The following is a 16,525-nucleotide window of genomic DNA, read 5'->3' as shown; positions in this document are numbered from 1 at the left end:
CTTGTCCTGAAAAATGTCAAATACACTTCTTATAAATTAGAGGGGAGGTTTAACGAGCAGCCTTGCCACTCACAATTGTCTAACGATGCCACTCGTCTTTTTCTGGGAAGGCATGGGAATTTCTCCTGAACAAAAAGGAGCCACAACGGTAAGCAAAACAAAGCTGGACATGAAACCAAACACAAATACAGTTCTAATCATGAAATCTGAGTACTTTGCATTGTATACTGAAATGTGTATAGGACTATTAATACAGAAAGGGAATGCATGGAAATTACTTAGATTGTTGGCGATCCAAATGTATGCACTCATCCATATGATTTGTTCAGAATGGTGTGTACTGTATATCTAATTTGTTTCTATATCTCATTTGTGCCTATATACAGAAAAAAGCACATTGTATAATATATAAATCATGAAAATAAGCATGAATAAATACATTAAAACAAAAATGGATATTTTATTTAATAAGTACAGTGTATTTATTGAAAAGAGCAATACAATCGTTTGTGCTTTCCAATTTTGTTATCCAGTGGATCACTGGCAATTCCTAATACATTTCCACTCCAAGACCTTAATGTAAGTAAATCCATGCCACATGCCCAAAAACAAAAAAGCTTTTTTTTTGGGGGGGGGGTGAGAGAAAGATGGACAATAAACACATACACTGAATGCATTTCAAGCAGTGCCATTCTTTGCTTTTTACATAATCTGCATTGTTGTTCCCCAAATAATACCTTGTATACCAACATATACACCATATTCATATTTTCTCAGTATCACAATCCGTTTTCTAATCAATCCAATCTGTCCCCCAACCCCATATGCCCACATCACAACTTTTGCATAAAAAGTGTCAAAAATATTTTAGTCTCGTGAAAACTTGCGGCCACCTTTGTTAATTGCAGTGAAGGTTAAAGAAACATATACGGAAAAGTATAGTGCCGCTACCATCATACAGAGAAGCGTTTGGAGACATTCCTGCCAGTATTATTGTACAATCTGGACTTTGATCAAATACTGTTCTTTTTCACTCAATTTTTTAAAAGAATATGAGCAACTGTGGTGATGGCTCTCTAAACAGAAAGTGTCCAAATTGCATTAAGCTGTAGTGCAAAGATGATTGACATGCAATTTGATATGAAAGCTAACTGCAGTGTGATAATGATTCACTAAGTAAAAGTACACCAATGTCATGCTATGGAAGTAACTCATGGAGAAAGTGTTAGAATATTAGCTGTATATAAACACAATGAAGCCATTGTGTTGATTAACAGTGCTATCAATTATGCTTTCTCTTCATGGAGACCTCAAATTGGTCATCGTCACCTCAGAAATACTGCGCCACATTACAACTTCTAGGGATTTAGTCAGCACTAGAGCTAGACGGAGGACATGGACATAAATGTAAAAGTTCTGTAAAACATTTTCTTTTTTTTTATTATAGTAAAAACAGAAGCTGAGTATATTGTCTGGATAAACCTCACATTTTAAAAACATGAAAAGCAGAAATAATAACCTAATTATATCAGTATAATGAATTAAAGCACACTTTAGAGTCTACATTACATTCAATGTAGAACGATTTAGGTAAAGATATACAAGAATAAATAAAAATGTTGGAAAACTTTTTTCTAACAAAAAACTAAAATGTAATAGAGGCTAACAACTTGTACACAACAGGCGCAAGAAAACAAAAAAAGCTTTATTAAAAGCAGCTTTTGCATTTGATGGAATACCATTGAATTATCTATGTCCTAGTTAATTGTGACTGGATTGGGAGGATTTGCAGTAAACAGTGTTTGTTACCTCAAAACAATAAAAAATAAAACAATGAGATTGCGCTTCGGAATGTAGATTGTATCATCCAAACAGTTCTGAAATTGGACTGTATCCTGACTTGATATGTAGTCATTCAGTTACTTCCACCATATCTTACCCTATTTCACTCATACAAATATACAATATAGAAATTAGAACGTAAGAATGGACCAAAGTAAAACAAAGTCAACAAAAAGAAAGACAGGAAAAAGTAACAAAGTTGGTTTAAAATGTATGACGTCATCTCAGTGTTGTCACTGGTTTAGACTTCTGAGGTATCCATAGTTCACAACAGGGGTAACCATAGAGTTCGTAAGTACACAACTTTGAGTAACAATCCTATTGATCTAAAATACCATGTAACACTGTAGATGGCACAACATTCAATAAAAAAATGTTTTAAAGTGACGAATGTAAACCTTTCCGCTAATTAGGTGAGACATGTTTGTCATCACTGACATTTGCTCTATGAAAATAAGTAAACTCATCTTGAGGGAAAATATTTTGGTAACACAGGAATACATTTTACCTACTTACAGTAATAAGTAAGTCATAACTATGTAAAGTAACCTTTTTCAAAAAGCATTACAACAGTTTTAAGAAAGTTCAGTAGCACTCTTTAAATGGTAGACTCAGTAATATGACATCATAAACAGCGGGAGACTTCCTGCTTAACACACACATTGATACTTAACCATAAAGGTCATAGCAGAATTTGTGTAAGCTGTGTAGAACATACATTGTTATGAAAACAGTGTTGTTATTGAAGCAAAATGCCATGGAGACAAACTTAAATTGAGAGTGGTGTGTTTTCTGACCAGCTGATACTGTTTGTTATGCTGTCATAACTATTTACGGTAACATATTTCATTAAAAAACGGTCATGATGTTATATATATATATATATATATATATATATTTTTGGCCATGCTTTGGACATTATGAAGGCTATATGACAAATTATTCAGCAAAACATGGAAATGTCATAAATGTTCATATATAAATGTTTTTTTTATTTTTTATTTTTTTTACAACAGGTTAACATATGCCCTTGTTCCAATCTGTACTGATAGTTTGGTTTGTAGATGTGTTAAGTTAGTACAGTATATTACTAGTAAAATATGACCAATAACCTTTCTGGAGAGCAATTAGCCTTAGCACTTGGATCCATCAATGAGCAGTGTAACATTTTAACAAAATAATCAAATTCAGCCAGCAAATGCATTACTATGTAGCTACGTACCTTGATTCTATTTCCTTAAAATAATTAAAACCATTCAAGCAAGAATCAGTAAAATCAACAAACTGTAACTAAAACTGAACCACTTCTACCTAATGGAATCATATTTTTCTCTGTACACAAACAATGACAGATCACAAGTGTAGAACGGATGTCATTCAGACATGTTCGACTTGAGTACACAATATAATTTAAAAAAAACAACGTAGACAATTTGTAGATGGACACCAATTGAATAAACATGTTGCTAAATTATGATTATTGCACTTCACCATTCTGTCGGTGTAAAGCCATACCAGCAAAACTAGAACTAATTAACCAATGGTTTATCCTCATTTTTGTATGACAATGTATTGGCCTACATGGACTGTAAATAAAAGGTCATACAATGCACTTGGTCCTAAAAACAAGTACAGTCATCACTAGTCAGTAACCAGGTTTCCATCCAATCTTGCTATGCGAGTAAAGTACATGTTGGATAAAAAAAAAAAGTCACAACAGGCCTGATGGAAACAGAACATTTGTCGGTAAACTTTCCAAATGTCGACAAAATAAAATACGCTAGACAAGGCGGGATCTTTTTGTGTCTGTGAAATTAATTATGCGAGAAATGTCAGTGGAAACACTTATGCGCAAATATTGATTTAATAACCATCATTGAGGTAAACTTGGAGCCACGCGATGGCATGTGTGGTCCTCCCACTATGACTCACCGGGAAAGCATGCAGTTTATTAGGCTACAGATGAAATAAGTTATGATGAATGTCACAGGGTGGTGAAAGTGCAAGGTGATGAGCTTGATGCTGCTTCTCAATAAATGGCGAGGGTCTTATTCTGGTGACATGATCATCGACGCTTGGCTGCCATTTCACAAATAAAAATAATCTCGCTCTTTTGCCCATAATAACCTCCTGTAGGCCAGGGATGGCCAACTTTCAAAAAAACATTTTAGGAACTCAGTCGTGGTCTCAACTTACTGTTGCGAGTTAGACTAGTAGAATACACAAGGTGCAAATTCGAAATTTGGTTGCGCATCAGTTTTTCCCTTGTTATGTCAGTCACTGATAGTCAGTCCATTAACCCATTTCAGCAAAAAAATAGTTGATTGCCAAGTTAGCTGGCCGCTAAATTATCTAAACTTATCATGGTCAAATTACCGGCCGGGTGGCCCCCATTGATTTAGTTAGTCTCACTCATTTCATATTAAAAACTGCAAACATTTCTCTCCACACTATGGCAAAATGTGTATAATTGCAGCAAACTTGCTTTAAAACTGCAACATTTTCTCTACACCCCCATGGCAAAATATTTAGAATGCACAAAATTATCTCTGCTGTCGAGAGGGTGGGGCCACAAATGTTTTGCTCGCAATTTTATTTTGCCCCCACCCCATCAAAGTTGCCCATCCCTAATGTAGGCTATACCCACAATGTATGTGAGCTGTTGGCTAGATCACATGTCCCAAAACCAGAGTGGGCACACTGTATATAACACAGTATTTTTTTGGGAGAAAACCATCAGTAGAGTTGAAAATGCTATGGAAACCAATGTAACTTTTATTCGGTAAATGGGAATGTAACCGCAAAAGGTATTTTTATGTGCATTACATCATCACGCAGAACCTTTTATCCGCAACAAGTCAATTTGATGGAAACCTCTCAGGTGGGAAAATGCAAATTTTTTATGCAAATTTTTGAATAGTCACATGAAAATATGTCGCTAATTGGATGGAAACCTAGCTTATGATTAAAAAAACTGAAATAAACCCAAAAGCAATGACTTCAGAGATTATATGATGGACAATGGCAGCTCTTTGAATGAATTCACTTTGGTGTAAATACTGGGGAGGCTTCAACAGCAGTGTCTTTAGTTCTCTTACACTCAATTACATTCTGCACCAGCACGATGCCGAGACATTCTATATCATCAAATTGACAATAGAGAATACAGTGTTTACCTATTTTTTTGTTTTCACTGGAAGGTCACAAAGTTGGAATGCAGTGTCACATTGTTTTCGGATAAGTTTGGATATGCAATGCCTTGAGTATGAATTCAGTAGTGCTTAGTACCTACCCTCATAAGAGTACCTTTAAATAATATAAATTTGTATGAAGATGGCAAACGTCAACAGATAGGTCCAAATCATCCTAATGCCAAAAGGCTCAGATCAATGTCAGACAGGCGATAACATTACCTCCAGTACAATCCTTGCCTACAGTAAGAGGTGTGTAAAGGGCTGATTGGCTGAGTATGTGTCATAATCCTGCTTCTTGGTCTGAAGTGTAAACAGTCATTACTGCTCGATTCAATTAGCCCATCAAACCCTACTCAATAAACCATGGACTTTTCCTTTTTTACACTTAAGTTAACACTCAGTGTTTTGATACGTTTTAACACTAAGGCCATACAAAATCTATTAAATGTTTAACGGATATTTTTTTATTTTTTTTAAGAGGCGAGCAAACCGAACAAAAAAATAAGTAGCCCCTTTTATTAAAGACATGCTCCGGAACTTTGGCGACCACCAAGTATTTTCTTTTAAACTTCCCACTTTGGGCTGGATGAGTCAATGTGTAGTTCATATATGCATAATCTATGAGCAGAATTACTGTCTTACTTCAATTCGCCATGAAATCCCTATTTTTCTTGAAACTGTGCTACACCATTTTCCCCACGTGGGCTAGCCCCCTAGCAATTTGAGATCAACAAATTAACTTCAGCCCCTCGCCATATGAATGACAGTTAGCAAGATGCACCCACAGCAGAGCGAGTGACGTAGTAGGACATTTTCAGGGACCACTTTTGGCTTGTGAGTGCTACTTTCAGAATTACTGGTAACTATTAAAGTGCTGGATAATGCCTTTAAAATACTAAAGCAACCTTAGTTTTACATTTACATTTTAGTCATTTAGCAGACGCTCTTATCCAGAGCGACTTACAGTTAATGCATGTATTTTTTTAAATATATTTTTTTTCATACTGGCCCCCCGTGGGAAACATCCCACATCCCTGCCAGCCAAACCCTCCCCTACCTTGGACGACGCTGGACCAATTGTGCACCGCCCATGGGTCTCCGGTCGCTGCCGGCTGCGACAGAGCCTGGACTCGAACCAGGATCTCTAGTGGCACAGCTAGTGCCTTAGACCATTGCGCCACTCGGGAGACCATAGTTCAACACCTAGCGAACGAATCAAGTGATTTTAGCCTAATGATGGGGGGCAAAAATAGGCATAGTTCAGCAATAATCCGACAGGAAGTTGTGCATCATCTCATTTTGGAATTTTGAGGACTTTTTTTATTTTTTTTAATCTAAACATGCCATTTTTCAGTACGACTTGATCTTACGTTTAAAAAATTAATAAATTTAAGAGAAGTGAAGAGGGGCATCCGTTAAACATTTAATTACATTTGTATGGCCTTAGTGTTGAAATGCAAATCGAGCTTGATGGTGGTTCCATGTACACACAATCGCTTCCAGAAGCTGTCGGTGTTTTTCCCATGTTATATGTGTGCGAAAGTGCACAGGTCTATTGTATACACTATTGTGAAAACGTGTCCACCTTGGGAAAACGGTCAGGCAGGAGCGGATCACTCTACAGCAACTGATTCAGAGGTTAGTCTATCTATCATTATGGGACAGCCATGGGGTTAGCTAAAATGCAAGTCAAATGTCAGATATTTATGTAGTCGGGTATAGTACTTCACTCCCCAATCATTTTCTGTTGGGGAAACTGGTGTAAACTCAAATCAAAGCATACCAAACATATAAAACTGTATAAGCTGCATCAATACAGTGTTTGTAAAGAAATCAAATCAAAATGATGATATAAAGGGGGTCAATCCCCTTCTCTTCATTTTTTTTGCTCTATACCCACAATACATTTTTAAATGGCTAGGATGGGACATCACTGTAACAAGACCCTATCTTTTGGACCCTACTTCTTTTTGGAGATTTTCCCCGCTTTCCTCTTGGGCTCGTAGGGTGTCCGTAGGATGCTCGGCGTCTCCTCCATAACGCGCACCAGCAGGTTATCAATGTAGTCTTCCAGTTCACGGATATGCGCGTCCTTCTTTTTCACCACCTCCTTCTGCTTGATGAGCTCATGCACCACCTCATCGAAAGATAGGTTGCTATAGGAAGCCACGCTCATCTGCTTTGTCTCCTGCGGGTGCGAACCACAGACATTATGAGGAGTTCAACATTGATAGCACCATTTACAAAAAGTATATTACTCCAAACGCGTCTTGAGATACGAGACAATTACCGAGACAGTTGTTTTCGATGAGGAATAGAAAAATAAAGCTAAATATAAATTAGCGCTAAAGCAAGATGGAAGGTGGGCTAGGCCAGGGAATCCCTCCTATTATGGCAGACAGACTAACTGCCTAATTAAAGGTGTTAGAAAAATGCATGGTGAATGCATTATACCCTGGTGGCATCAGGACTAATTGAGAGCCTGTGACTCCACAGGTTTGTTAGCACTGTCAATGCCATTGTATTTCATTTCAGGTGTTTGATCTGCCCAAGTCACAATAGTGTTAATAAGAAAATCATAGATGGCTCGAACAATCAGGAATCCTATGGCAAGGAATGTGATGTTTTAGTATCTGTTTCTAGAAAATAAAAAGCTTTCAACCCCCATTCCCTCTTTAAATCTTAAAGCACATATCCTCCTCCCAAACCAGCCTAGACAGAGACCTTGACCAGCTGGTAGACAAAAGCATCACATTCAAATTAAACCATGCAGAAAACAGTAATTAAGACAAAAAATGTGGAAGCTGACTGGAAACGGCAGAGCGCATATTTACGGAATTCACGGAACAAAAGGTCATACTAATGAACACGAAAAGAAAGATGCAACCAAACTATTTTGGATGAATTTGTTCTTTAGAGGACCGGGTGCATCACAGTCTGTGCCGATCCCATTACGGGGGGGACAAGAGGAGCTGTAATCTTTTTTTAATGAGGTACCACATTATCGCTTCAACAATGGACATCGTCCCCCAGGCAGATACAGTCATCAACCTGTTTTAAATACCTCACTTAGTCTCCTTCCCCGTGCCCAAACCAAGCTGCCATCGCTGTGCGGTGTCTACGATGTGAAGAAGACCAAGTGCCGGACCACAGTTACTGTATCTCTTCCAAGTATGAGAAACAAATAAACTAAAATGTGAGGGTCCCATCCATAGAGTCTAGAGCACTTTTATTTCCACTGTTTTCAATGGTATGTGGACATGCTAGGTGTGCTGCGCTCCTTCATCGTAGGTACGCTTCAAGTTATTTTGCTGTAGTTTTCTGGGCAGCCAAAGTTGAAAGTAGCTAAGTAATGTGCCTCACGTTTTTAATCAGAGAAAAACAGGTGGTGTGATTGGGGGTTTAGCAACTGCTTACTGTGGAAGTGAAAATGCTTTTGGAGACAAAGTTAAATTATACTGAGAAATAGGCCTTTTGCACTTCCAGAGAAATTGAAGAGCTGACAAGTCATGAAGACAACCAATTCCGCTGAGAGACTTTCCAAACATAAATCAAGTTACCAGCTCAGTTTCATTATACTGTACGAGCAATTGTGTCCGTTACACACATGCCAAAGAGCCCCAGACATTATATAAAGCTACAGCCAGGAGCTGTAGTGGCTGGTGACAGAGGCCTGGAAATGACCATCAACTACCAAAGTACTGACAATTATTCCGCAATCAGTAGTGAGGAGGAGATAAGGCGAGCACACTTGGCATTCTTACTGCTTCTAATGAGCCCTGCTTTGAGTATTTAAAAGATCCGTCCTTAAATCTTTCACTATCCTCCCCTCCTCCCTCACTGACTGGTTAATTAGCTAGGGCCTGAAAGCAGAGGAAATGGAACTGCCAGTTCATTTCTGCTAGTGCAGTGTACGGAGGGGCACATGTGGTTAAGACAACTCCTCAACGAGAGGTGAGGAAATCCATTATCTGCATCCGCTTCTCATTTCAACATCACTTCGGACGCTGTTCTCTTACCATGTTAATACTAATTCTGCAGTGTAATGGCCAGCAACTACTAGAATTAAGCACCATGAGAGCGTTCTTTCTTATTTTTTTCTTTTTCTTTTGGGGGGTGGGGGGGCAGAAAGTGACAAAACTAAGGTGGCAAATAACCCGCCCTCATCAAACCAATGACAACTTCATACAGATTTGTCCTGAATAAAAAAAAAAAAAGTGTTCCAATTACGGTACCAGTACTTCACCTGACCTTAGAGACCGAAACATCACACTGTTTCAAATGATGAGCCGATCAGAGATGATGACCAGTGTTTTCAGCTGTTCATTAGTTTAATGACACTCATAGTGAAGTGTCAAAGACGGAACAGACATCAGCTCAGAGACCAACATCACCAGCTGCAATGTCAAGTGAGATCGGGGAGAGCTACTCAATTAAAAGTTGGTGTTCTGAACCTCAGAGCAAGTTCCCCAAAAAACTAGGCCTATGCTTTTCTTCTTCTTGTTTCCCCCCCCCCCCTTCATTTTCTTTGAGATTAGTCCACAAAAAAGTGTGTAAATTATGATCTCTTACATGTTTCTTGCCGTGGTTCTCGCTTGCCTTTCGGATGTCTTCATTAGTGGTGGGATTTTTATCACTGCAAAACATCCATGCACACTGAATTACAAAATCAGCAAATACATCAAATCATATTTACCTGTGGCTGAGTGTTATAATACCAATAACCTGCCCACCATTGTTTAAACCACCAAGTATCATCTGCCTTAAACCTAAATGACCACAGAGGTAGTGTATGATGGCTGCTGTTAAAAGCTGCATTATGTAACTTTTTGGGGGACCCTACCAAATTCACATAGAAATGTGAGTTACAGATCTGCATTCTTATTGAAAGCAAGTCTAACAAGCAGTAGAGCTGTTCTATGTGGACTATTTCTATCTCTAGCAATTCTTATTAGATAAGTCCAGGTAGTCCCTACCCGTTTCAGTTCCTTTTCTTCCGTTTGGTGCTTAATGAACATGACCCTGGCTTGGACACCAAACATGGTGGTGTGGACGTGAAAAGCGTTACCTTGCTTTGTAGTGTGAGAGGAAGGGGTTGGTTGGTTGGGTGTCGCCCTGAGAGTCGCTGCTGAAGGGGTTGGTTGTGCGCAGGTCTCCAGAGCTGCCCGAACACCCCCCGTTGTGGGTCTTGCGTCCCTCCTTCTTCCCGGTCACACGTTCCAGCAGGCTGACCTTCTCCTTCTTCTCCTTCTTCTCCCCTCGGTCCCACAGCTGGCCCTTCTCCCCCTCCAAAGGGTTGCGGTTGCGTGGGAGGGTGGCGTACTTCTGCGGCAGGCTGTCGCTGATATCAGTAAAAGGGTCACTGTGCGCCTCGTTGTCCTGGTAGCCTGGCACCTCGCCCTGGGAGCGCCTGTGAGGGGCAGCACCACTCCCTTTCTCTGTCAAACACAAACAATATACCTGAAATATTCATGGAAACAATTCTAAATCACAGGCAAAAAAACGATCGGTCCTTAGGGGTACTCATCCGATACATGTAGGCTAATCCAAGAAAATACTAAAATAGGCCTAATACTAGAGGAAGCTGCTGTCCTTACCCAGCTGCCCGATGGAGTTCATAGAGTCCAGCTTGGGGCGGAAGTGGGTGCCAATGAGGTCGGACATGGAGTGGGCTGCAGAGAGCGTATGGGAGCCGGCCAGTAAGGGTCTCTTGACCTTGGGCTCTGGCTGGGGCTGTTGGTCCGGAGCACTGGGCCGGCGAAGGGTCTCCGAGTCACACATGGCGGAGCGGGGCAGGATGGCTGAGGAGGTGTCGGAGAAACCACCGTCGTGCTTGCGGCCCTTCATCTTGTCCTTGAGTTTGGTGAAGGGCGAGCGGGGCTTGTCCTTTATGGAGAGGTCAAACATGCTGGCCGTCATGTTGTTCCTCACGAACTGGATGCCGACCTGGATCTTCCCTCTCTCCTTCCTCTTCTTCCCTGGCCTGGAGTCCAAGGAGTACCAGCTGAAAGAAGGGAAGACGGATAATTATTAGCCATCTGTAAATTGTGTATGTGGCACATTAAAATGAATACAGGAATATAAGATTCAAAGAAAACATCAGGTGCCATTGTTGGGTGCTAAAACAAAGCAACGTTTTTATTCTGAATTAATTTAGGTTTGTCATGGCAACAGTGGTGGATACGTATCCATCCTTTTTTAAATGAATACATTTTAAACATGTTTTCCAATATTGGTGTAAGTGGTTTAAAAATCGGTAGAAAATATAGGCCTATTATTTAATGCATCTAAATTCTAGGCTTTGCCATATTTTCATCAAGGTGATATGCTGCATCCATTTGGAGGTGAAAACTTTCATTAAAAGGTACAATACAGAAATCTGAGAGTACATAACGGAGTTGAGCTGCTTCATTTTGAAAAAATTAGTAGAGTGAAGACCAAAAACTGTCTCAGTGTCTGACACGTTTCCCTGTGGAACAGCAACAACCCTTATGTATTCAATAAATGACTAGGGTAAAATGTCTGCGGTGGAACTCACCAATTTCACTCCAAATAAATCCACAGGCCACGTAATTTGAAGCTTTTCGCCTCCCTGAGAATGCATATTATACGAGGGATAAACATAATTCCCTGCAAACTGTAATCTCGAAAAGAATGTTGAATAATATGGTTCGTCGAGGCCATTCTGCTCCTGTTTGTTTAACCTCTTTGCTTCGCCTGCTGGAAGTAATACGATTGATGCCTTTGCTGTGAGAAAAAGGGGTGACATTTGCACAAATCTGACCTTTGTTCAGAACTGCTATGACAAGCAATTGGGAAATTCAAAAGGCAATGGTGCAGGACAACCATGCAACTCATACATGCTAATGAGAGTGATGGCTTCTCCATAGCCTAGGCCTAGCTTATACAAACCAAGGGTTTGTTGATTGCAGAACTGTAGAACTAGGAACAAACCTCACTCAAAATACAAAGTCAACATTTAAACCACCTCTCAAACAGCATAGGTGTTCTGGCAAATTCCACAATTCCTCAACGAGCACAACCTCTGTCTGTTCAAGCTTTAGTCTACTTCTGTCATGGGAAAAGTGGACAGAACGTGGACAGGGATGATATTTTTGGCCCTAAACTGTGCTCGGACTGAGTGGCCAAAGAACCGCCGTGGCATGGCCCTCTCTTGGTCTAGCCAGCCTAATTCCCATAGTAGTGGGCTCTGTCCTCTGAAGCATGATCTAGGAGCCACACAGCATGCTGCTGAGAGGGGGCCAGCCCTGTACTTCACATGGGTGTCAAGGCCAAGATAAACCTCCCTCTGCCTGGAACCACAATACTCCCACTCTACCCAGACCGCTGGGAAACTCCTCACAATCAACAAACACAGGTGTGCGATAATTAGGGTCTGCCTACTCCGATGTCAAGATGGACTCTCCTCCCCATGTGTCTGCTTGAAAACACAGCGAATGTACACAGCTGGCTAGCAAACTGGAACTGCTCTAGTATATGGTAGCACAAGAGTAGCCTTAGGCCTCTGGCTCATTCTATGCGAGTCAGTTGTGTGGATGATTAAATTCCAGTACATTGACATCTCCACATCAGCTCTGTACTTGAATAACTGCAAACCCTGGAGGTGCATCAGCTCTGGCACCTTAAATAAATACAACCATCAACAGTTGATGATGACATATCGCAATCCTCCCCAACTAGCGGGTAAAGAGGAAGTGTGGTAATGTGTTTGCATGATGAAATGTACTGATGGCTAATTGACACCAGATCCTCCTAACTATGTTCCTGTTCCTCGGAGCAGAATGTAGGCTTAGGCTACTCATCATGTAGGCCTAGCTAACTACAACACGTTGTGCAATGGTAATTCTACACAGCCAAAATAACTTTATGTAGCGCCCTGGATTGGGTGGAGCTGGTGTAGTGGTTTTCTCCATACATTCACACCACTGGAAAAACGATTATAATTCGAATCAGAATTAGTAACAAGACATGTCTGGCCAGCTCCACCACATTCAGTTAGCATTGGCTAATACCCAAAGGAACACACCACAATATTCTGCCGATGCCATGTCAGTAAATGCCAGTTTACCATCTCAATTCCTGTATAAGGCAAGAATAAGCAAGGACAGTATGGCCATTTGTTAATTGTGTGATTACTGGAATTGAGGTGGAACAGTTTGCTGTATTAGCACCTCTGCTGTGACAAGACCCAGAAATAATCTGATAGCCTGTTCACTGCTGTTCTCGCTGGACTAGTTCACCAACGACAAAGACTACACCCAAGTCAACTCAATTACACATCTTTCAACGAACACAATGGCGTAACCTATGTCACAACAAGACAGATGTACTGGCAACTTCTGTTTGGGGCCCAAACTTTGGGCCTAGCCTAAAGTGGAGAAATGGAGGTGGTTTTGAATATAAGAATCTTTATTCATACAATTATGCCCGCATGAAAACGTGTGGAAAGCTGACCACAGCGACACCATGGTGATTAGGGTCAGAACTCAAGACATGACCCCACCAGACCACATGCTCTCTGTGTGTAACAATTCTTTCCAAACCATCAGGTGATTTAGGCTAGTCTACCCTACTCTCTGAATCACAATCTGAAATATGAACATGTTCCATGGTATTTCTGCAGGTTAGCCACATGACATGAACAAGATAGTTCCGTAAATCCACCCTCCTTCCTACTCTTTGCTGTTCCTGAAACATCAAAATACAGAACTAGGAAACCAAAGGCCTAGCATTGTTCAATGTGACTAGGGAAGCTTTGTGGTCTGTGTGTTTGTGCGTGTGGAGAGCAGAGCAGAAGACACATTTCCTATTTAACAGTTATAAAGTTGTACTGTACTCAGGGTATCTGCACGTTCGATTACATTTAATTTAAGACCTTTAATGCCACTTGGAATGCAATTTAATGCCAATTTTGAGGTCTGCTCACGCCACACACCTGCTAATATTTCCCTCCAGAAATGACCCATGTTGGGAAAAAGTAGTATTTTCAGGGCTGGCTCCTTCACCAAAGGTTATAACCTACAATGCTCATATTATCAGGCAGGTGTGCTATTTTAGCAACGTGCATTCTCCTGTAGCCTAACGGATATAGTAGCATAGTGGCTAGGCTATAGATGACTGAAGCATGGGGTTGCCCATCTGCATTTGTTTAGGCTACCCCAATGGGATACATCATTAGCTAGATCACAAACTCTAAGCATTTAGAATTTTGGCTTCAATACCAATACTAGCTATAATGATACTCAATACCATAACCAAATCGTAATTTCGTGATATGAAGCTTTTAAGTTGAATGTATTGGAAAATATCTACATTGGTCAGTCCAAAATTGCTTTTTAATTCTGTCATGGAAATAAATGTATTTCCTATTACCAAGTAATTTACGGTTTCCATGCCTAGACTGACATTTTGCAGTGCCAAGTAAGACATAAAAAAAGTTAGCTAGCTCATCTAAAATGGTGCACAGAGGTAGATAGCTCTAACATCTTGAAAGTGCACCTCAAGTATTATTTGATGTTCAATTGTTTATTTTTTACCGCGGTGGCAACAATTAAGCAGCGGCACAATATAACAGAAACACTGTAGTCAGTTATGTCGCATTTAAGACTTTTGAAACATAATTTAAGACATTTTAAGACTTTTAAATCAGATAAATTCATTTAAGATTAAGACTTAAGGACCCGCGGACACCAGGTGTACTTTTGTTCTGAAACTTCCTTGAAAGGGAAAAATATTCTTTAGTTTGATTAGTTGGTGATACTTACTCAGTTTTCCTTCGCTCTTTGTTATCAAAAATCTCATTGAGATTGATGGTACTCTGGCCCAGGAATTTATCCATCCCCACCAGGGACCTGTGCATCACAATAAGGCATAGTTCGTAGATTTCTGGATTGCCCTCCAGAAGCAGACCAGGCAGTTCAAAGGAGGCTTCTTCTCTCCACACTGGGTTGAGTGTTTTCTCTGCCACAGATGTTGAGTACTTCTCTTTGCCCAGCTGGATGATAGCGTAGGCGTCGTTGGTGCCATGCTTACCCCTTAGCTTGTAGGTCAGTTGCTTGGAGAACAGTGGCTTGGACATGAGTTGGGAACCACGTTTGTGCCTGCTTTGCTAGTGACATGATCAGCTCTGTTTATGTGTGGTTAGCCATTCAAATGTATGTGCAGGTGAATTTACCTTAAAAAGTGATGACAGAGCATGCAAATATTAACAACTTATTTCTAGGGCTTGATGTCCATGTTGATATGTAGGTGTAGATAACTTACAGTGCTTTTTGGTCATATATTTACATGTACAGCTAGTAGCACATCTCGAAAGTCAGCAGCTAACTAATTCCTGCAGTCCATCTTACACACTTGTCTTTGGTGATTAACGTTAACATATCACAAATGTCCAGGCCACTGTTAGGCAAGTCATCTGAGAGCAAAATGGGAGATAAGAGTTACACATAGTAAGAGGTTGTGCAGGTTGACTAGAAAACGTATCTACTACAGATGTGCTAGTTAGATAGATAGCTATGATTGAAGCTAAGCAGGCTAGCTAATTTAGTTAACAAGCTAAACAGCTGACATCAATCACCATTTCCAGATTGGCTGAAGTAAGCTAAATAACTATACAGCAGGGCTCTCCAACCCTGTTCCTCGAGAGCTACCGTCCTTTAGGTTTTTGCTCAACCCTAATCTAGCACACCTAGTTAATTCTAATAATTAACTAACGTTAGCTGATTAATAACTTGGGTTGGAGCGAAAACCAACAGGAGGGTAGCTCTCCAGGAAATGGGGTTGGAGAACCCTGCTATACAGCAAAAAAAAAAAAACATGTTCTTCAGTTCTGTTGCATTTGTCATATTGTGACACACACCCGGTTATTATTATACAATAATAACGTTGCAAAGTAGTAGCATTGATTACTAGACGTGAACAGCTGATGTTGGCAAGCTAGCTAAACAAGCTTGCTCACTACTGTACCTCGTTATTTTCTCCAAACTTGCGACATGTTGCCATCCTGTAAATCCATTCGATTGTTGTTGGACATATTTCACAAATAAGCAATTGGAAAATGACTTATCGGAGCCTCATTTCGTTATTTTACAGCCTGCTAGCTAGTTGTACCAGCCCAAACTACCTAACTTCCTTGTTGGTCTACTACATCCGCTACAATTACAGGTGAAAGTTCAAGCTCCTCCTCTGTTGCTGTGGAAACTAAATGTTTCAGGAGCACGCGCCATATCTTTAACGTGTCAAACAAGTTGTGCCTGCCCTAGGTACACAGTAGTCTATACACAGACTTTGTTCATAGCCAGAAAAACGTCAAAACCATGGAAAAACCCTGTCTTTTCGAAAAAGCGGGTAAAATATGTCCATGTGATACCCATGTAGGCACAGTATATAGGCACTTGATTCAGTGATGCAGTTTTCTAAATTTGGAGAGTTTGTTCATGCTGAAAATGCAAAATGCATGCAAAATTGCT

At 40.3% G+C, this 16,525-nt stretch overlaps 1 pseudogene; it reads right to left on the bottom strand.

Moving 5' to 3' along the window:
* Window positions 1-6,550: 6,550 nt before the first annotated feature.
* On the bottom strand, window positions 6,551-16,188 carry LOC121553484 (annotated as a pseudogene).
* Between the last annotated feature and the right edge of the window lie 337 nt (window positions 16,189-16,525).

The sequence above is a fragment of the Coregonus clupeaformis genome, chromosome 37 (genome assembly GCF_020615455.1).
Source record: "Coregonus clupeaformis isolate EN_2021a chromosome 37, ASM2061545v1, whole genome shotgun sequence".
Taxonomy (NCBI): domain Eukaryota; kingdom Metazoa; phylum Chordata; class Actinopteri; order Salmoniformes; family Salmonidae; genus Coregonus; species Coregonus clupeaformis.
This window is presented reverse-complemented; position numbering and strand designations above follow the sequence as displayed.